The following is a 21,289-nucleotide window of genomic DNA, read 5'->3' as shown; positions in this document are numbered from 1 at the left end:
CTCTCCCAGCAGGGTCCCAGTCGTGCCCAGTTGCCTCCAGGGTAGATTCAGTTTCCCCCAGCATCGTCCCAGTTGCTCCCAGCACGATCCCAGCTGTTCCCAGTGTGGTTCCAGTGCCCCCAGGATGGTTAGAGACACTCCCAGTATGTTTCAGTTATCTCAGAATGATCCCAGTCTTTCCCAGTTCCTCCCAGTTTCCTCTAGCATCATGCCAGTTCCCATCTGTTGCTCAAAGGGTTGCCCCAGTTGTAGTCTCAGTCCTCTCAGCATGGTTCCAGAACCTTCCAGCCGATCCCAGTTGCTCCCAGTGTGTCACATTTTCCTCCCAACATGGGCCCAGTAGCTCCCAGTAAGCCCCAGTCGGGTTCCATTCACGCCCAGTATAATCCCAGTATTAGTGTAGCCACTCCCAGTATGATCCCAGTCCCTTGCAGTCTAATCCCAGTTGCTCCCAGTCACTCCCAGTCTGATGCCAGTGCCCCCAGAGTGATCCCAGTTGCTCCCAGCATGGGCCCAGCTGTTCCCAGTGTGCTTCCATCACTCCCCTATGGTTACAGACACTCCCAGTGTGGTCCCAGTTGTTCCCAGTGTGGTTCCAGTCCCCCCAGTATGGTTCCAGACACTCCCAGTATATCCCAGTTGCCCCCAGCATGTCTGCAGTCATTTCCAGGCACTGCCAGTGGCCCCAGTAAGGTGTCAGTTATCCCAGTATGATCCCCCAGCCATGCCCAGTAGATCCCAGTTGCCCCCAGCAGGCATCCAGTCCTTCCCAGTTCCTCCAGTTTCCCTCAGCATCATCCCAGTTTCCCTCAGTTGCTCCCAGTCGCCCAAACTGTGATCCCAGTCACTCCCTTTCAACCCCAATATGATCCCAGTAAACTCCAGTTTGATCCCAGTCACATGCCAGCCCTCCCAGTGTGGTCCCATTATAACTCCAGTTGCTTCCAGTCTCTCCCAGTATGGTCCCAGCTGCCTCCAGCGTGCTCCCAGTTGCTCCCAGTCAGGCCCAGTATGGGGGATGATGTGCAGGGTGTGCTCCCAGTCCCTCTCAGATCCTCCCAGTATTAGTCCAGTCCCTCCCAGTATGATCCAAATAGGAGCCCAGTGTGCTCCCAGTCCCTGCCAGTATGAACCAGTTGTGCTCCACATGGTTCCAGTTGCTCTCTTTCACCCTCACTTTTGTTCCAGTCACTCCCAGTATGTCCCAGTGTAGCCCAGTTCCGTCCACCCTCTTTCCAGTTCCTTCCAGTATGATCCCATTTGCTCCCAAGCACTCCCAGTCAGCATCAGTGTAGTGGCACTCACTGCCAGAATGATCCCAGTCAGCTCCAGCATGGTCTCAGATCATCCCAGTATAAGCCCAGCAGTTTCCAGTCACCCCCAACATGCAGCCAGTCACTCCCAGTTGCTCCTGGCATGATCGCAGTTGTTCACAGCTGTTCCCAGTCACTCTCAGCATAATCCCAGTCACTCCCAGTATATCCCATTTGTCCCTAACATGGTGTCAATTGCCCCCTGCAGGCTGCTACTCGCTCCCAGTATGATCTCAGTATGATCCCAGTATGATCGCAGTATCCATCAGTGTGATCACAATCTGCCCTGGTATGGCAGTATGATCCCAGTATGATGTCATTACAAACCCAGTACAGTCCCAGTCAGTCCCAGTCCGATCCCAGTGCAGCCCAGTCCCTGGCAGTGCTGCCACTGCTGGGATCCCCCAGGCCTGTGTGCGTTCCCCCCTGGCGGATGTGCCGAGAGGAGCCCCAGGGGCTGGCAGTGGCCAGGCAGGGTCCCCAGCAAGGCCCAGTTTGGATGTGCAGCCCCCAGTTTGCCCAGTTTGCCTCTCCTTTGGCCCGGGCCGGGTTCCCCCGCCCGCAGCGGCTGGGAGCAGCCGAGAGCCCCGCGCTGCCCATGCCGACCTGGCCCGGCTCCATCGCCGCTGCTGCCGCGGGCTGCGAGGGCTGCGGGAACGGGGCACCGAGGGTGTGGCTGCTGCTGGGGGAGGAGGAGGAGGGAGGGAAGGGCAGGGATGGAGGGGGAGGAGGAGGCGGGTAGAGGGGGGAGGAGGAGGAGAAGGAATGAAGGCGGAGAGAGAGCAGCGATGGAAGGAGGAGAAGGAGGAGGGGTTAGGGAGGAGGAGGAGAAGGAGAAGGGATGGAAGGGGCGGGAGAAGGAGATGGAGATAACAGAGAGGAGGGTGAGGGGGGATGGAAGAGGAGGAGCAGGAGGAGAAGAGCAGTGAAAGAGGCAGGTTGAGGGGGAGGAGGAGAGGGAGGAAAGATGGAGGAGAAGAAGGAGGTGGAGATAAGACAGGAGGAGGGAGAGCAAGAGGAGGGACGAAGGCGGATCAAGGCTGAGCAGGAGGAGGAGGGCAGGGATGGAGGGGGAGGAGGAGGCGGGGTTAGGAAGGGGGAGATAGGGCTATGGAAGAGGAGGAGGGGAGAAGGAGAAGGAGGTGGGGTTAGCGAGGAGGAGGAGGAGGAGCGGGGATGGAAGAGGAGCGAGAGGGGTGGATCGAGGTTGAGCGGAGGGAGCCACGCGTTCTCAAGCCCTGCCTGAATTCGCAGCCCCCACCTGTGGGATCATCGCCCCCCCCCCCATGGCTCCGGTGAGCGGGGAGGGGGAGCCCAGCCCGGATATCCCGGGGGGTCCCTGGTTGGGTTTTTGGGGGGATGTTTGGAGAATGAAGAAGTCCGAGGCTGAGCGGAAAAGGCCCCTCGGGGGGACATCGGGGGGGGGGTGGCGGTGTCCTGCTGGGGATGCCCTGGGGGGATCTCGTTGCCCTTGCCTGAGGCACGGAGGCAAATCCCATGCTGTCCTTGTCCTTCCTCCCCCAGAGCAGGAGCTGAGCATGGAGAGCAGGGAGGACAAATGCCCGCGGCAGAACCTGGTGGCAGAGGCCGTTTTGAGCGGCTCCACGGCACAGGAAGCCAATGGGGAGGAAAAGCCCCGGAGATGCCGCACGAGGAGGGGCTGCAAACGCAGATGGCGGGGATGTGAGGGGGAAAGAGGCAGCCTGGGCCAGGAAGGCGGCCGGAGATGGAGCCAGAGCTCAGAGCTGGTGCTCCACGAGCAGCTCCATGATGGGGAGAAGCCCCACACATGCAAGGAGTGTGGGAAGAGCTTCAGGTGGAACTCCGAGCTGATCAGGCACCAGAGGACCCACACTGGGGAACGGCCCTACGAGTGTGGGGAGTGTGGGAAGAGGTTTCAGACCAGCTCCCATCTCCTCCGACACTATCAGAGTCACACAGAGGAGAGGCCCTTCCACTGCCCCGACTGTGGGATGGGATTCCAACGCAACTCCACCCTCGTGAAGCACCGGCGCATCCACACTGGGGAACGGCCCTACCAATGTGTGGAATGTGGGAAGAGCTTTGGACACAAAGGGAACCTGTTCCAGCATCAGAGGATCCACACTGGGGAACGGCCCTGCGAGTGTGGGGAGTGTGGGAAGAGCTTCAGGTGGAACTCCGACCTGATCATGCACCAGAGGACCCACACTGGGGAGCGGCCCTATGTGTGCGTGGAATGTGGGAAGAGCTTCAGCCTGAGCTCCAACCTGATCAGGCACCAGAGGATCCACACTGGGGAGAGGCCCTACGAGTGTGGGGAGTGTGGGAAGACCTTCAGGAGGAGCTCTGACCTTATAAAGCACCAGAGGATCCACACTGGAGAGAGGCCCTACGAGTGTGGGGAGTGTGGGAAGAGCTTCAGCCTGAGCTCCAACCTGATCAGGCACCAGAGGATCCACACTGGGGAACGGCCCTACGAGTGTGGGGAGTGTGGGAAGAGCTTCAGCTGGAGCTCTGATCTGATCAAGCATCAGAGGATCCACACTGGAGAGAGACCCTACGAGTGTGGGGAGTGTGGGATGCGCTTCAGCCAGAGATCTGACCTAATCAGGCACCAGATGATCCACACTGGGGAGAGGCCCTATGAGTGCGATAAATGCAGGAAGAGGTTTCTGACCAGCTTCCATCTCCTCCGGCACTTTCTGAGTCACACAGAGGAGAGGCCCTTCCAATGCCTCGAGTGTGGGAAGGGATTCAAGCGCAACTCCACCCTCGTCAAGCACTGGCGCATCCACACTGGGGAGAGGCCCTACGAGTGTGATAAATGCAGGAAGAGGTTTCAGACCAGCTCCCATCTCCTCCGGCACTATCGGATTCACACAGAGGAGAGGCCCTTCCACTGCCCCAACTGTTGGAAGGGATTCAAGCACAACTCCCACCTCATCATTCACCAGCGCATCCACACTGGGGAGAGGCCCTACAAATGTCCCCAGTGTGGGAAGAGCTTCTCCTGCAGCTCTAACTTGACCCGACACCAACGGAGGCACCAGTAAGGGAAGCCCTGCGAGTGCCCCGAGTGCGGGAAGAGCTTCGTGCGCTGCTGCAGCTCCATCCCCCACTGGAGGAGGCACTTTGGGCACAACCCTGGTGAGCCACAGTCCCTGTGGTCCATGTTAGGAACACACGTGGCTTGTTTTCCTTTTTTTTTCACCTTAATGTTTCTCTCTTCTCCATCTCTTTGCACTCCAAAAGCCAAGAGGGATGGATCTGTCACCTCAAAACAACCCTAATCCCACTTAAAACAGCTCAATATTACCCCAAAAGAGCTCATTCCCACCTCAGAAAACCTCAATTCCATGCCAAACCCACTCGATTCCAGAGCCACCAGGCTTAGATGGGTTTGGGAGGAGACAGGCAGAAGTGTGATCCCTTTTTGGAGAGGTGGGATGGGGGTTGTGTGGGGCTGGGTGTGTGGGATGTATTTGATGGCAAATAAAACTCTCAGACTTATTGCTTTCTTTCCCGTTTATGTTGCAGTTCTGTTTGCAGGGTGCCGCCTCCCAGAGTGTCCCCTCACAGTTGCCGCCCTTGGCCTGAGCCGCCCCTTTCCCCTCACGGTCCCGCCCTTTCCCCGCCCCCTTTCCCCTCACGGTCCCGCCCTTTCCCCGCCCCCTTTCCCCTCACGGTCCCGCCCTTTCCCCGCCCCCTTTCCCCTCACGGTCCCGCCCTTTCCTCGCCCCCTTTCCCCTCAGGGTTCCGCTGTTTCCCTGCCCCCTTTCCCCTCACGGTTCCCGCCCTTTCCCTGCCCCCTTTCCCCTCAGGGTTCCGGCCTTTCCCTGCCCCATTTGCTCTCACGGTTCGGCCTTCGGGAGGAGGGAGGGAGGAAGAGGCCGAGCACCCGCAGTACAAGAGGAGAGGGAGAATCTCGTGGCCTGGACGCTCCCTGGAGGCGCCGCAGTCCCAGAAGCATCGCCCCCCATTTTGCTGGTGCCCGGGCAGCGGGAGTGCGGCCCAAATATCCCGGGGGGTGCCTGAGTTTGGGAATTTTGGGGAGGATGTTTGCAGCTGGCAGGGCTCCAAAGCCGAGTCACAGATGGCCCTCGGGGGGACATCAGGGGGCCCTGGGAGGTGTTTTTGGGGGGTCCAGTTTCAGGCAGTGGCTGCTCCCCGTATGAGCCCACTTGCTCCCAGTATAGGCCTGTGCACTCCCAGTATAATCCTGGTCACATCCCCTCACTCCCCGCAGGATTCCAGTTGCTCCCAGTATGAAGACAGTCCCTGCCAGTCCTTCCGTATGATCATGCAATTTACTACCAGCACAGTCCCAGTTGCTCCCAGTTCCTCGCACTTTCATCCAGTGTGTTCCCAGTTCTCCCAGTTGTCCCTAGCATAGTCCTAGGCACTCCCAGTATGATCCCAGTCTCTCCTAGCAGGGCCCCAGTCACTCCCACTTGACCCCAGTATGTTCCCAATTCCCCCAACACCTTCCCAGTCACTCCCAGTTTGGTCCCAATCACCACTTGGATGGTCGGAGACCCTCCCAGTCTATCCCAGTTGCCCTGAACATTCTGCAGTGATTGCCAGGCACTCCCCGTTACCTCAGCGTGGTTCACTTGCCCCCAGTTTTACCCCAGTTGCTCCCAGCTCTGCTAATTAAGTCCCCAGTCAGCTTTCAGGATGGGCCTGGTAGCTCCCAGTAACCCCCAGTCAGGGTCCACTCACACCCACTCTAATCCCAGTATGGTTGTAGCCACTCCCAGTATGATCCCAGTCACTTGCAGTCTAATCCCAGTTGCTCCCAGACACTCCCAGTACAATTCCAGTGCTTCCAGTGTGATCCCAGTTGCTCTCTATCAATGCCAGCATGACCCAGTACCCTCAAGTATGATCCCAGTAACTCAGTGTCTCTCCCAGTTTATCGCAGTTGCTTCAAGCGTGTTCCCAGTCACCCCCACTTCCTCCCAGTTGCTTTCAGCTCCATTCCAGTTGCTCCCAGTCAATCCCAGCATGATTCCAGTCACCCTCAGAGTGATTCCAGTTGCTCCCAGCATGGGCCCAGCTGTTCCCAGTGTGCTTCCGTCACTCCCCAATGGTTACAGACACTCCCAGGATGGTCCCAGTCGAACCCATTTGCCCCTGCTATAGTCTCAGTCACTCCCCATATGATCCCAGTCCCTCCCAGTATGATCCCACTCACTCCCAGTTGCCCCCAGTATGGTCCTAGTTCTCCCCAGCATGGTCCCAGTTGTTCCCAGTGTGGTTCCAGTCCCCCCAGTATGGTTCCAGACACTCCCAGTATATCCCAGTTGCCCCCAGCATGTCTGCAGTCATTTCCAGGCACTGCCAGTGGCCCCAGTAAGGTGTCAGTTCTCCCAGTATGATCCCCCAGTCATGCCCAGTATATCCCAGTTGCCTCCAGCAGGCATCCAGTCCTTCCCAGTTTCTCCAGTTTGCTTGCAGCATCATCCCAGTTTCCCTCAGTTGCTCCCAGTAGCCCAAAGTGTGATCCCAGTCACTCCCTTTCAACCCCAATATGATCCCAGTAAGCTCCAGTTTGATCCCAGTCACATGCCAGCCTTCCCAGTGTGGTCCCAGTATAATCCCAGTTGCTTCCAGTCTCTCCCAGTATGGTCCCAGCTGCCTCCAGTATGGTTCCAGTTGCTTCCTAGATCAGCCCAGTCAGTCCCAGTATGATGCCATTTGCTGCCAGCGTGCTCCCAGTTGCTCCCAGTCAGGCCCAGTATGGGGGATGATGTGCAGGGTGTGCTCCCAGTCCCTCTCAGATCCTCCCAGTATTAGTCCAGTCCCTCCCAGTATGATCCAAATATGGCCCCAATGTGCTCCCAGTCCCTGCCAGTATGAACCAGTTTTGCTCCACATGGTTCCAGTTGCTCTCTTTCACCCTCACTTTTGTTCCAGTCACCCCCAGTATCTCCCAGTTTATCCCAGTTCCCTCCACCCTCTTTCCAGTTCCTTCCAGTATGATCCCATTTGCTCCCAACCACTCCCAGTCAGCCTCAGTGTAGTGGCACTCACTGCCAGAATGATCCCAGTCAGCTCCAGCATGATCCCAGTTCACCCCAGTATAAGCCCAGCAGTTTCCAATCACCCCCAGCATCCACCCATTCAGTTCCAGTTCCACCCAGTTGCTCCTAGCATGTCCCCAGTTCCTCACAGCTATTCCCAGTAACACTCAGCACCATCCCAGTTCATCCCAGTAAATCCCATTTGTCCCTAACATGGTCTCAAGTGCCCCCCACAGGCTCCTACTCACTCCCAGTGTGATCCCAGTGTCCCTAGGTGCAATCACAGTCTGCCCTGATATGGCAGTATGATCCCAGTACGATATCAATATAAACCCAGTACAGCCCCAGTCACTCCCAGTACGATCCCAGTATGATGTCAGTACAAACCCAGTAGAGCCCCAGTCAGTCCCAGTCCGATCCCAGTGCAGCCCAGTCGCTGGCAGTGCTGCCACTGCTGGGATCCCCCAGGCCTGTGTGCGTTCCCCCCTGGCGGATGTGCCGAGAGGAGCCCCAAGGGCTGGCAGTGGCCAGGCAGGGTCCCCAGCAAGGCCCAGTTTGGATGTGCAGCCCCCAGTTTGCCCAGTTTGCCTCTCCTTTGGCCCGGGCCGGCTTCCCCCCGCCCGCAGCGGCTGGGAGCAGCCGAGAGCCCCGCGCTGCCCATGCCGACCTGTCCCGGCTCCATCGCCGCTGCTGCCGCGGGCTGCGAGGGCTGCGGGAACGGGGCACCGAGGGTGTGGCTGCTGCTGGGGGAGGAGGAGGAGGAGGGAGGGAAGGGCAGGGATGGAGGGGGAGGAGGAGGCGGGGTAAGGGGGGAGGAGGAGGAGAAGGAATGGAAGGGGCGGGATGGAAAAGGAGATGGGGGTAGGGATAAGACAGGGGAGGAGGGGGGGATGGAAGAGGAGGAGCGGGAGGAGAAAGAGCAGGGAAGGGGCGGGGTTAGGGGGGAGGAGGAGAGGGAGGAAGGATGGAGGAGAAGAAGGAGGGGGAGATAAGACAGGAGGAGCGGGAGGAAGAGGAGGGACAAAGGCGGATCAAGGCTGAGCTGGGGGGACCATGCGTTCCAGCCCTGCCTGAATTCGCAGCCCCCACCTGTGGGATCATCGCCCCCCCCATGGCGCAGGTGAGCGGGGAGGGGGAGCCCGGCCCGGATATCCCGGGAGGTTCCTGGGTTGGGTTTTTGGGGGGATGTTTGGAGAATGAAGAAGTCCAAGGCTGAGCGGAAAAGGCCCCTCGGAGGGACATCGGGGGGTGGCGGTGGCGGCTGCCGGCAGAGGCAGCCTGGAGGAGCAGAGCCCTGTGTCCCCCAGGAGGCCAAAGTGGGGAGCCCGGAGAGGGGGGAGCGCCGCCATTGGCGGGAGCCTCAAGAGCCTGGAGAGGGGCAGGGGGGACTCCTTGGAGCCGCTGCAGCCCAGGGCAGAGAATGAGGGGAGAAGGGAGCCCGGGAGCCCAAACAGCCCCGGCATCCCGAAATGGGGAGAGCCAAGAGGGGGCAGTGCGTCCCCAGAGACGGCCTGGGGGGATCTCGTTGCCCTTGCCTGTGGCACGGAGGCAAATCCCATGCTGTCCTTGTCCTTCCTCGCCCAGAGCAGGAGCTGAGCATGGAGAGCAGGGAGGACAAATGCCCACGGCAGAACCTGGTGGCAGAGGCCGTTTTGAGCAGCTCCACGGCGCAGGAAGCCAACGGGGAGGAAAAGCCCCGGAGATGCCGCTCGAGGAGGGGCTGCAAACGCAGATGGCGGGGATGTGAGGGGGAAAGAGCCAGCCTGGGCCGGGAAGGCAGCCGGAGATGGAGCCAGAGCTCGGAGCTGGTGCTCCATGAGCAGCTCCATGATGGGGAGAAGCCCCACACGTGCGTGGAGTGTGGGAAGAGCTTCAGGTGGAACTCCGAGCTGATCAGGCACCAGAGGACCCACACTGGGGAATGGCCCTACAAGTGTGGGCAGTGTGGGAAGAGCTTCAGGTGGAGCTCCAGCCTTATCGTGCACCAGAGGATCCACACTGGGGAACGGCCCTACAAATGTGGGGAGTGTGGCAAGACCTTCAGCCAGAGCTCCCGCCTTAACTCGCACCAGAGGACCCACACAGGGGAGAGGCCCTACGAGTGCTCCGAGTGTGGGAAGAGGTATCAGATCAGCTCCCATCTCCTCCGGCACTATCGGATTCACACAGAGGAGAGGCCCTTCCAATGCCTTGACTGCGGGAAGGCGTTCAAGTACAACGCCGAACTTGTCAATCACCAGCGCATCCACACTGGGGAGAGGCCCTATGAGTGTGATAAATGCAGGAAGAGGTTTATGACCAGCTCCCATCTCCTCCTGCACTCTCGGATTCACACAGAGGAGAGGCCCTTCCAATGCCCCGACTGTGGGAAGGGATTCCAGCGCAACTCCACCCTCGTCACCCACCGGCTCATCCACACTGGGGAGAGGCCCTACGAGTGTCCCCAGTGTGGGAAGAGCTTCTCCTGCAGCTCTACCTTGACCCGACACCAACGGAGGCACCGCTAAGGGAAGCCCTGCGAGTGCCCCGAGTGCGGGAAGAGCTTCGTGCGCTGCTGCAGCTCCATCCCCCACTGGAGGAGGCACTTTGGGCACAGCCCTGGTCACTCACATTCCCTGTGATCCATGTTGGGAACACACCTGCCTGCTTGTCCTTTGGTTTGGCCTGAATTTTTTTCTCTTCTCCAAGTGTTTCCAATCCAAAAGCCAAGAGGGATGAATCTGTCACTTCAAAACCACTCAAATCCCACTGAAAATAACTGAATTTTAACCCAAAAAGGCTCCATCCTACCTCAAATTCCTTGTTCCCTCCTTAAAAAACCTCAATCCCATGCCAAACTCCCCATTCCACAGCCACCAGGGTGAGATGGGGTTAGAAGGGGACTGGGAGAAGTGGGATCCCAATTTGGAGCAATGGGATGGGGATTTTGTGGGGCTGGGTGTGTGGGATGTATTTGATAGCAAAAAAAAAACTTTTAGAGTTACTGATTTCTGTGCCATTCATTTTCAGTCATTTCTGTTTGCAGAGTGCCACCTTCTCAGCTGATTCAATTCCTATAAAAGTCCCATTTTTTAAATCATCTAGCCTCTAAGAATTAAAAAACCAATATCCAAATAAAACCACGCACCCCCAATAAACCTTTTAAAAATAATTTTAATTGTTTTGGAGTACTTACGGATGTTATTGAAGTTTAATTGTTTGGTTGAAATGTCTGAGAAATTATTGTGGTGTTTGGTTTTGTGTTTAGTATATTTGTAATATGAATTGTTTTACTAAGGTGTGTTAGATTGTATGTTAGTTTTTTAGGTATTTTTTATCTGAAGTATATTAATTATTGAGTTAAAACTTTCATAAGGTATTTCTTGATATATAATTTCTTTATTTATATGCATTGGTAATATTATAGTAATAGTTGTTGGTTTGAGTTGAATCATTGTTGGAGTATTGTAAAGAAGACTTGAGATTTTTATATTTCATTTTTATTATAAGTTATTTAATTTCAAGTATTATATCTTTGTTTATAATGTTATTGCAATTTTTTGAGAGGATAGGAAGGAAGTTCAAGGGTAGGAACATTTTTTCCTGGCTGGGAACTGGAATTCCAGACCCTGGGAGTGTGTGCAGGACCTCACAAACTGGGATCAAATATGGGCTGGGATCAAATATGGGCTGGGATCAAAGATGGGCTGGGATCACCTGGACTGGGATCACATGGATGGGGATCCTGTGAATCAGAACCCTCCAGACCGGGATAGCCTCAAGTGGGATCAAATATGGACTGGGACTGTATGGACTGGGATCCCAGGTTTCTGGGACCATATGGATCAGGACCACACAGACTGGGATCAAATATGGGCTGGGACTGTTTTTTAAAGTAACTTTGTTATGTAGTTTTTATTTCTGTTGTTAATTAAGCTCAGTGAAATAGCTGCTTGTGTTAAAGTGCCTGCTTGGATGGGATAACATCCAATGCACCCAGGATGAGGACACCTGTACAGATCTGCCAACTATCAGCACTCACTGTCTGAAGGCAGAGTGCACCAAGGCCCAAAAACTGGAGGTGATAAAGAGAATGGACTAAAACCACAGCCAAGGAATCTGCATGCTCTAAAAAGGCAGATCCAGGGCAGAGCCATGCTAAACAGTTCTTGGAAGATGTAAACTGGGTGCATCTTTGCACTCAGCCAGGAGCACCCTGTTACCTTCAGGGATCCCCTGAAATACCTTTCCCCTTACATCAGCCTGGTGCATATTCATAGACCCTCATGCACAGCAACTGAGAAGGGTTTAACACTTTACTGGGTATATTAGCGTTCAGAAACACATAATCACCAGAATGATTATATGCAGGTGCTTTTATTGAAGAGCTCTGGGTGTCAGGGGTACCAACCCAAATCTGACTCTGACATGGGTTCGGGATGAACATGTTTTTATATTCTATCCTTATATAACTTTCATGTTAATGATTAAACTTATATTGTTCTATTGTATACATAGATTTCAGCCAAGCATGGGCTCCTTGTGGCCCCCCTCAAACTTCTAACATAGTTTCTCATGATTCTTCTTATTATTAAACAATAATTATATTAAATTACTAAACAATCATCACATCTAACAATTATATCATTTATCATGTTCTGCTTACACAGGTGCGATTTCACATGATCTGGCAAGCACAAAGCCTAACATTTTCAGAGTCTATTTTTGACATTTTTCCAGGGCCTCACTATCATTCTCCCCCCTTTGAAAGCATTTTCACTTCACTATAGGTGTAAATGTTTTCACTTGATACAGTCCTTTATTTCTCAATTTATTCTTGACGTTCTTCAAGTCCATGGTTGATGTAAACGTTGTCGTGGATGCTGTCACGAACTGGAGAACCAGAAGATGGTGGGCATGGATCTCGTGTCAGTGCCTTTATTATCTTCTGGTTCCAGGATGTTTTCTTCTGTATCTCTCCCTTTAAGATGCTGTGAACTAACCAAATTGCTAAGAATACAATTAGTAAGATTATCACACTCTCAATGATAGATTTAATCCATGAACTCACATTCCACCCTAACCCTTTAAAGATTTTGCCTAGCCAGGTCGTAGTCAAATCCTTTTGCTCTTCTTGTGCTTCATGCTCTCTTTGTTTCAACTGATTGATGTCATATTCTACATCTGCAGTTACATTTGGGATGTGAACGCAGCAATGACCAACCCGTCCCTTTAAAAATCCACCTACTCCATGCTCTTTCAGGAGTAACAAATCTAAGGCTAATCGATTTTGTAAAGTCATTTTTGTGGTGGCTTGTAATTGTACGTTTAATTCTTGAAATCCTTCCCGGGTGACTCTTGCCAGTCTATCTACCTGACCTGTAAGTTTGTACAGCATCTTCTACTCTGATAGTTTGCTATAGGACCAAGCAAAGACTCTAGGGCCCACCCAAATTTCACTCCACCAGAGGGTTCTTGCCAAGTGTCATCTGGATTTTCATTGTCTAGAACTTCTCGTCTTGCTCTTATCTGCACAAGTTCATGTTTTCCATTAAATGGGGACTTTTCCAAATTGGACATGAGGTTGGGAGGCCTAAAGTAATTTCCTTTACTTTCCCATCTACAGGCAGATGTGTTGTCCAGGTGCCATCGCTTGCTGCCCATACAAATTGTCCTGGACCTCGGACTGTAATTCTGGTACATCCTACAACTGCTTTATAATTCACTCTGCCTTGTTTATGTTTGATCCCTCTGCAAGCACAGCCAGTTTGTAGGGCTATTGCCAGGGGTGGCATCTGCTTTATCTCTGCATCATCAGAAGTGCAGTCATAAGTTTTATTACATGCCCACCAACTTACTTGGTCTGCCCTCGTTCTGCTACTGGTGGCAGTGTTTGTTACTGCTGGATCTGTTTCATTCTCGGAGCCTTCCCACTTAATGCACCTATGGGTGTTTGCCATACATTGGAATCTTTGAAGGATACTCACAGACCACACACTGTCCCAAGGCTCTGTCTGATCTTTCTGATCCTTGGCCTCACACTTCCATACCAGAGTGGTTTCTGTAATATTTTCTATAATCTTTTTATAGTGTGGCAAATAGCATTGCCATTGTGTGATGCCTCCTGATTCTCCCATAGGGGTTCCTAGTGTGCCAGCACTTAGAATACAGTCTTTCTGGCCCATGGGTCTCATCCATGTTCCTATTTTCTCCCAAGTTTCCTTGACTACTTGCCTCGACTCAGGTACCTGTTTGCATGCAATTGTTTTGTTGTTTTGTATTTCAGGTAGTTTTGATGTTATGATTCCCCAATTTACTGGGTCTCCTGCTGCCTTTGGTATTGGCAGACAGGCAGTTATTCTACAGGTGTTTTGCATTTTGGCAAAGTCTTTGACTAATCCAATCATTACATTCTCAGCCCAAACTGCATTAGAAGCCTTTATCACCTGTGTTTCTGTTTGTACCTCTCTCTTCATTCTAGAATGAAGAGTGGTTAGTTGATCTTTTTGCATTCCACATCCCAAAGACATTAATGACCATAACATTGGCACAATTACTGATAGCATTCTGAAGCAATTAAACACATCTTATCTGCAGCCTTGTTGGTTCCAGAGTTTACACAGTCCGTGATCCAGAATGGATTTTCTTCACTCGGGTATAGTGAATCCAGGGGTCCACGCCGGCTACTTTGGCTGCTGTAAAGGTGGTCAGCAGTACCTGGTGGGGCCCACTCCACTTTTCTTTCAGCAGTTCTTTGTTCCAGTTCTTGATGTACACCTCGTCTCCTGGATGTATGTTATGAACTGGGTTCTCGAGAGTCAGCGGTCTATTCCACACCAGGATGCTCCAGAGCCGAGCTAAAGTTTTCCCGAGCGACAGAACATAATTATACACTTCCTGCTTTCCTGTGATGTGCACATTAGGGTTAGGCTCAGGAGATTCACATGGTTTCCCATGCAATATCTCATAAGGACTGACTGACATCCCACTCCTAGGCTTTATCTGAATCCTCAACAGTGCTATTGGCAAAGCCTGGGGCCACTGCAATTTGGCTTCTTGGCATATTTTACTGATTTGCCTCTCTAGTGTCTGATTCATCCTCTCTACCTGTCCACTCGACTGGGGTCTCCATGGTGTGTGGAGGTCCCAAGTTATCCCCAGAAATCTACTTACCTCTCTTACTACTGTAGCTATGAAATGGGGCCCCCTATCTGATGATACCCTAGGGGTACCCCGAACCTGGGAATAATCTCCTGTAGTAACCACTTTACTGTTTCCTTTGCTTGGTTGGTGCGACAGGGAAGGGCTTCTGGCCAGCCAGAGAATGTGTCAACCCCCACTAACAGGTATTTGTATCCTCGAGTTCTTGGCAAGTCTACAAAATCTACCTGCCCATAGTCTCCTGGCTCTATTCCTATCCGAATTCTTCCTAGCTGTGCTTGTTGTCTAGCCTCTGGGTTGTTTTTCAAGCAGATATCACACTTTGACAACACTGATTTTGCCATTGTTAACATCCATACCGAAATTAAACTCTGCTTTAGCAATTTTACCAATGCCTCTGCTCCCCAGTGACATTCGTTATGTTTAATTTGTAGAACTTCTCTCATTATGAAGGGGGTACCACTATCTGTCCTTGTGCAGTCACATACCATCCTTCTGAATTATTTTGTGCATTTACCAAATGTGCCGGTCTCTCATCTTCTACTGAATATTTTGGTTCTGGAGGCAAATTGAATTGGGATACATTAAGCTTTAAAGGTATCAGTGCCATTGTTGTTTGCACCTCTCGAGCAACCTGTCGGGCTGTCCAGTCTGCCTTTCGATTTCCCTCACAGATTTTGGAGTTTCCTGATTGGTGTGCTTTGCAGTGTATGATTGCCACTTGTTCAGGTTTTTGTACTGATTTTATCAATTGCAGGACTGCATCCTGATGTTTAATGTGCATGCCCTGAGAAGGACAATAGTCCTCTTTCTTTCCACAGTGCTCCGTGTACATGCACCACTCCAAAAGCATATTTTGAGTCAGTCCAGATATTTACCTTTTTCCCTTCACTTAATTCTAGTGCCCTGGTTAAAGCAACCAGTTCTGCCTTCTGGGCAGATGTATTTGGTGGTAAGGCCTTTGCCTCCACTGCTGTACTGACTGTTGTTACCGCATACCCAGCGTATCTGGTTCCATTTTCCACGAAGCTGCTCCCATCTGTAAACAGCTCCCACTCTGGCTGCTCTAGTGGGACGTCTTTCAGGTCTTCTCTTGCTGAGTAGGTGTACTCTATTACCTCCACACAGTCATGCTCTAATGGGCCTTCTTCAGTTGTGGTACCTAGGAACAAAGCTGGATTCAAAAGGTTGGTTGTTTTTAATGTGACATCATCCTGCTCAGTCAGGACTACCTGGAATTTCATCATCCTGCTTGGGGATAGCCAATGGCCCCCCTTCTGCTCTAAGACAGTGGTTACCATGTGTGGTACATTGACATCTATGTGCCTTCCCATCGTGAGCTTCCTGGCTTCTTGTATCAGCATCACAGTGGCTGCGACTGCCCGCAGACATGGAGGCCACCCGGCACTTATGCTGTCAAGTTGTTTGGAAAAGTAGCCCACCGGCCTTTTCCAGCTTCCCAGACCTTGGGTCAGGACTCCGAGTGCTAGGTGCAGCCTTTCATAGACAAACAGCTGAAAATCTTTAGACAGATCAGGTAACCCTAATGCTGGAGCAGTTGTCAGTGCTTCCTTTAATTTTAGGAAGGCTTCTTTCTGTGGCTTGTCCCAGGTGAATGGCTGCATCTTCTGAGCTTCACACAGGTGTTTCGCAATCAGTCCATAGTCCATGATCCACAGGCGACACCATCCTGCCATCCCGAGGAAGACTCGCAGCTCATGTAGATTCTGGGGCTCTGGAATAGCACAAATAGCTTGGATACGGTTAGTGCCTAGTTTTCGTTGCCCTTGTGAAATTTCACATCCCAGGTAGATCACAGTCTGTTGGGCAATTTGTGCCTTTCCTCTGGGTACTTTATAACCTCCCATTCCCAGGGAATTTAAAATATCAATGGTTACCTTTATACAGGTTGCTTTTCTTCTGTAGCTATTAGTATATCATCAACATACTGCAACAACAGGTATTGGTCTCTTGGTACTTGCCCACTCTCGGTCCAAATCTCCAGCTCCTTTGCCAGTTGGTTTCCGAATAGGGTCGGCGAGTTCTTTTATCATGTCCAGGTGAGCTGGGTCTTTCTCCCATTCCCTGGGTTTTCCCACTCACAGGCAAACAGTTTCCTACTTTCTTTGTCAAGGGGGATGCAGAAAAAGGCATCTTTTAAATCAGTTACCTAAACCACTTATATATCTCCTTTACGGCTGTCAGCAATGTGTAGGGATTTGTTACCACTGAATAAATGTCCTTTGTTATTTTATTTATTGCTCTCAAATCCTGCACTAATCTATATTCACCATTTGGCTTCTTTATTGGAAATATTGGTGTATTAAATTCTGATTCACATTCTTCTAGAATTCGGTATTTCGAGAACTTATCAATAATTTTTACTATCACTTGCCATGCTTCTGGTTTTATGGGATATTGTTTGACTTGTAGAGCCCTCGCCCCTTCTTTTAACTCTACATGCACTGGTTGTGCCAATTTAGATTTCCCTGGTATATCTGTCTCCCATACAGAGTGAATCAATGCATCTCCTACCTCTCTAGGGATAGAGGGAACAGGTTTTTCTTTGATCATTAAAATCTGTCCCATCTTTGATTCAGATATTTTCATTATAAGCTCCCCATTTTCAAAGGTTATTACCACATCAAGTTTTGCTAGCAAATCTCTCTCTAAAAGCGGAATTGGACACTCAGGTATGTATAGGAATTCGTGTGTTATAACTTTGTTCCCAAAACACAAATCTAGGGGTTGCAAGAATGGCCGTTTTTCCTCTTTCCCTGTAGCGCCGACTATTGTTGTTTCCTTGTCCCCAATTTGTCCTTGCAAATCATTCAATACTGAGTAAGTAGCTCCTGTATCTATTAGAAATTTGACCTCTTTATGTCCTAATTGTTTATTTATAACAGGTTCCTTAACTTGTTCTACTGGCTCTATGTCTAGTCAGCTGGTATACTCCCCCAAAACCATCCCCTTGGTAACCTGCTGGCACTGATTGCCCTGGTGAAACTGGTTGTTCAAGTCTGGACATTGTCTCTTCCTGCTGAACTTCATATAGTTTAGACCAATTTATAGTTTTGGGCACAGCATTCTGAACTCCTATTTGGATCCACTCTTGATATTTCCGTAGTCTCCCCACATCGCAAAATAAATTAGGGTCCCAATTTGGATCCTCAATTGGGAAATTCTCATTTAAATTCCCTGTTACAAGTCTGTTTCTGATATCCTCTCTTACCCTTTCTTTGTCTGTCTTAAGTACCATCTCTTTCTCAGTAGAATCCATCAAAGTATCTAATATTAATATATTAGATATATTAATATACTATATATAATTATATACATATATATATATAAATACATATATAATATGTTCATATACATATTATTGTATGTCATCCCAGTCAGGATTTTGAGTTTTTTATAACCATTTTTAATACTCATGCCATTTTATCAGGATTTTCTCTATGAATTCTGGCTGATTGTTTCCAAATATCTAAATCTGCAGGAGAGAAAGGCACTTTTATTAATACTGGCCCTTCCACTCCTACACTTTGTTGCAAGGGGGCAATTACAGTCCGTTTTTGTCTGCCTATGTCTTTTCTATCCATAACTGGGGCAAGGTTAGACCGACTCCTGGTTCTGTGGGCTACCCCATTGTTGATTCTCTCTCTCTCCTTTCTAACCACAGTTAGGTTTTGCTCATCTTCCGAGGAAGAGGGATCAGGTGACGATGGGAGAGGAGAATAAAGAGGGAAGGGTGTACTAGACGAGACAGGTTCAGGACTAGGTGGGGTAGGAGCAGGCAGTGGGATAGGGACAGATGGAACAGGTGGGATAGGGTTAGGTTCTCTTGTTCCTATTGGAGCTACCTGTAAATCAATATCTGTATAATTTTCCCTACTCAGGCTTTCTTTCAACGCCAAGTTTTCTAAACAACGTTCCTCACAAACCCCACACTTATTGCTTGCAGTTGTTTTAACCATCATTAATCCACATTCATCCTGCCATTCTGGCTTTCCCCGTAAATAGAAAAACAAATCAACATATGGAACCTCATCCCATTTTCCTTCTTGTTTACACAATGACAGTAACTGTGAAATAGTGTTACATTGCAGAGTACCGTATTTTGGCCATTTTTCACCATTCTCCAAGGCATATCCTGGCCACCATGTCTTACAATAATCAATCAACTTAGCTTTACGTAATTCTTCCCCAAAATTACCCTGTTTCCAATGTGCTAATAAGCACCCCAAAGGAGAACTTTGCGGGATAGAGGTGTTGCCGCCCAAAATCCCTTTAAGTTTCTCCATTCCAAATATACCACAAATTGCTGAACCCGCAACGCTTTCGCGATTGTCTTATGGAACGGCGCCTGGGCTTGTACCAGCAGGAATTCCTTTAGCCCAACCAAGCGTAGCTTTCGCTGCGTCTCATTGGCAGGCACCCAAACCAAAGTAAAAAGCACCTTACCTTTCTCCCAGGGCTGTTGCGAGCGGCAGAAGCAATCGTGGCCGATCGAGCTCCCCGAGAATCCCTCGGTGCCGGCTGGAGCGCGGTCGAGTCGCGAAACTCGCTCAGCAGCACCCGCAGGGTCCCATCCGGGGTCGCCAAAATGTTAGCGTTCAGAAACACATAATCACATCAGCGATTATATGCGGTGCTTTTTATTCAAGAGCTCTGGGAATCGGGGTAGTTTCCACCCAAATCTGATTCCGACCATACATTCGAGGTGAACGTGTTTTATCCTCTATTATTACATAACTTTCATGTAATTATTAAACTTATATTCTTCTATTGTATGCACAGATTTCAGCTAAACATAGCCCCCTTTAAATTTCCAACATAGTTTCTCACGATTCTTCTTATGGTTATATAATAATTATATTTAATTACTAAACAATCACCACATCTAACAATTATATCTTTTATCATACTGCTTAGGCAGGTGCAGTGACCTGAGAAAACACAAAGCCCAATATTTTCAAAGACGATTTTTAACATTTTCCAGGGCTCCATTATCACTTTTATTTCTTGTGGGAAAAAACCCTCCATCTGAACCAGGCACTTATGGTCAAAATTGGGCAACTGCCTCTGGAATTCATTATATCCAAGGATAGCTCCCAGACAAAAGCTGCCAGGAGTGACAAGTCTGGCTGGCCTTGGCTTCCTGAGGGCTGGCCCTCATCTGCCTCTGAAACACTGGGGCTGGATGCTTTCCTTCCTTATGAAAAGAGCTCTTCTTCCTGTCCAGACACCCACAGCCAAAACTGAGATTCCCCCTCCAAAATGCCCAATGTCCAAGGAAAGCCCCGAGACAAAAGATGCCAGGAGAGACAGGGCTGGCTGGCTTGGCCTGAGGGTGGCCACCTCTCATCTTCTTCCTAAACACTTGGACTTTGTGCTTTACTTTCCTATGGGCAAAACCACCCATCTTGACCATGGCCAAAACTGGGATTCCACCTCCAAAACTCCGTACATCCAAGGATTGCTCCCAGGTGAAAGCTGCCAGGACAGACAGGTCTGGCTGCCCTTGGGCTCCTGGGGGTGCCTCTCCCCTGCTGTCCAAACACTGGGGCTGGGTGCTTTCCTTCCTATGGAAAAGAACCGTCCTTCTTATCCATGCAGAAAGGGCCGAAATTGGGGTTCCACCTCCCAAATTCCCGATATCCAAGGGTTGCTTTCAGACAAAAGCTGCCAGGACAGAGAGGTCTGGCTGGCCTTGGCCTCTGATGGCCGCCTTTCATCTGCCCCTGAGACACCACCGGTGTTCTGTGCTTTCCTTCCTATGGAAAAGAACCATCCTTCTCCTCCAGTGTCCATGTCTGAAATTGGGATTCCACCTCTGAAATTCTCAATATCCAAGGGTTGCTCCCAGGCAAAATCTGCCAGTACCGTCAAGGCTGGCTGGCCTGGGCCTCTGGTGGCTGCGCCTGCAACAGTGGGGCTGGGTTCTTTCCTTCCCATGGAGATCCCTGGGACACTGTGGGGACCTCATACAACCAAGGGGATCATTGTGGCACCACTGGAGCCCATGGAACCAAGGGGATCATTGTGGCACCTCTGGAGCCCACAGAACCAAGGGGCCATGGTGACACAGAGGGGCTCCATGGACCCAGAGACCATTGTGGCTCTGTGGGGCCTGATGGAACCATGGAGACCATTCCAACCTTCAGGGCCTCGTGTCACCAAGGGGGCATTATGACACCTCAGGGCCCCATGGAAGCAAGGGACCATTGGGACCCTGTGGGACCCCATGTAACCCAGGGAACATGGAACAGCTCTGGCTGGCTTGGCCTCCCAGGGGCCACCTGACAGCTCTGGCTGATCTTGGGGTGTCAAGGGCTGCCTCTCATCAGCTCCTGGAGCACTGGGGCTCTGTGCTTTCCTTGCTGTGGAAAAGAGCTGTCTGACTTTCCAGATGCCCATTGCCAAAACGGGTACTCTGCCTAAAATAATTCCCTCTATGCAAGGGTATCTCACAACACAAAACCTGCCAGGTCTGGCTGGCCTTGGCCTCTGGTGGTCACTTCTCATCTGCCCCTGAAACAGAGGGGCTCTTTCCTTCATTCCTATGGAAAAGAACCAGCCTTCTTGTCCAGGGACCATGGCCAAAATTAGAATTTGGCCTCCCAAATTCTGTATATCCAAGGATTGCTCCCAGTCAAAAGTAGCCAGGACAGACAGGTCAGGCTGGCCCTGTCCTCTGGTGATTTCTTTAGACCCTGAGCTGAATGTTTTCATTTGGAAACACTTTGGAGAGGGCCCAGAGATGTCCCAAGGAGGGGTTTGGAGGCCTTGGGCCCATGAGCACTGTATAGGGACAAAGGAGCT

At 51.1% G+C, this 21,289-nt stretch overlaps 1 protein-coding gene and 1 pseudogene across 1 annotated transcript in view; one reads left to right on the top strand and one right to left on the bottom strand.

Moving 5' to 3' along the window:
• The window catches only part of LOC136570728 (uncharacterized), a 2,607,743-nt pseudogene that overhangs the window by 1,213,325 nt on the left and 1,373,129 nt on the right, over positions 1-21,289 (top strand).
• LOC136570729 (uncharacterized) overlaps positions 1-21,289 on the bottom strand; it is a 2,347,277-nt gene that overhangs the window by 1,065,104 nt on the left and 1,260,884 nt on the right.

Source organism: Molothrus aeneus, unplaced genomic scaffold, assembly GCF_037042795.1.
Source record: "Molothrus aeneus isolate 106 unplaced genomic scaffold, BPBGC_Maene_1.0 scaffold_36, whole genome shotgun sequence".
NCBI classification, from domain to species: Eukaryota; Metazoa; Chordata; class Aves; order Passeriformes; family Icteridae; genus Molothrus; species Molothrus aeneus.
The sequence above is the reverse complement of the archived record's forward strand: the minus strand, read 5'-3'. Positions and strand labels throughout refer to the sequence as shown.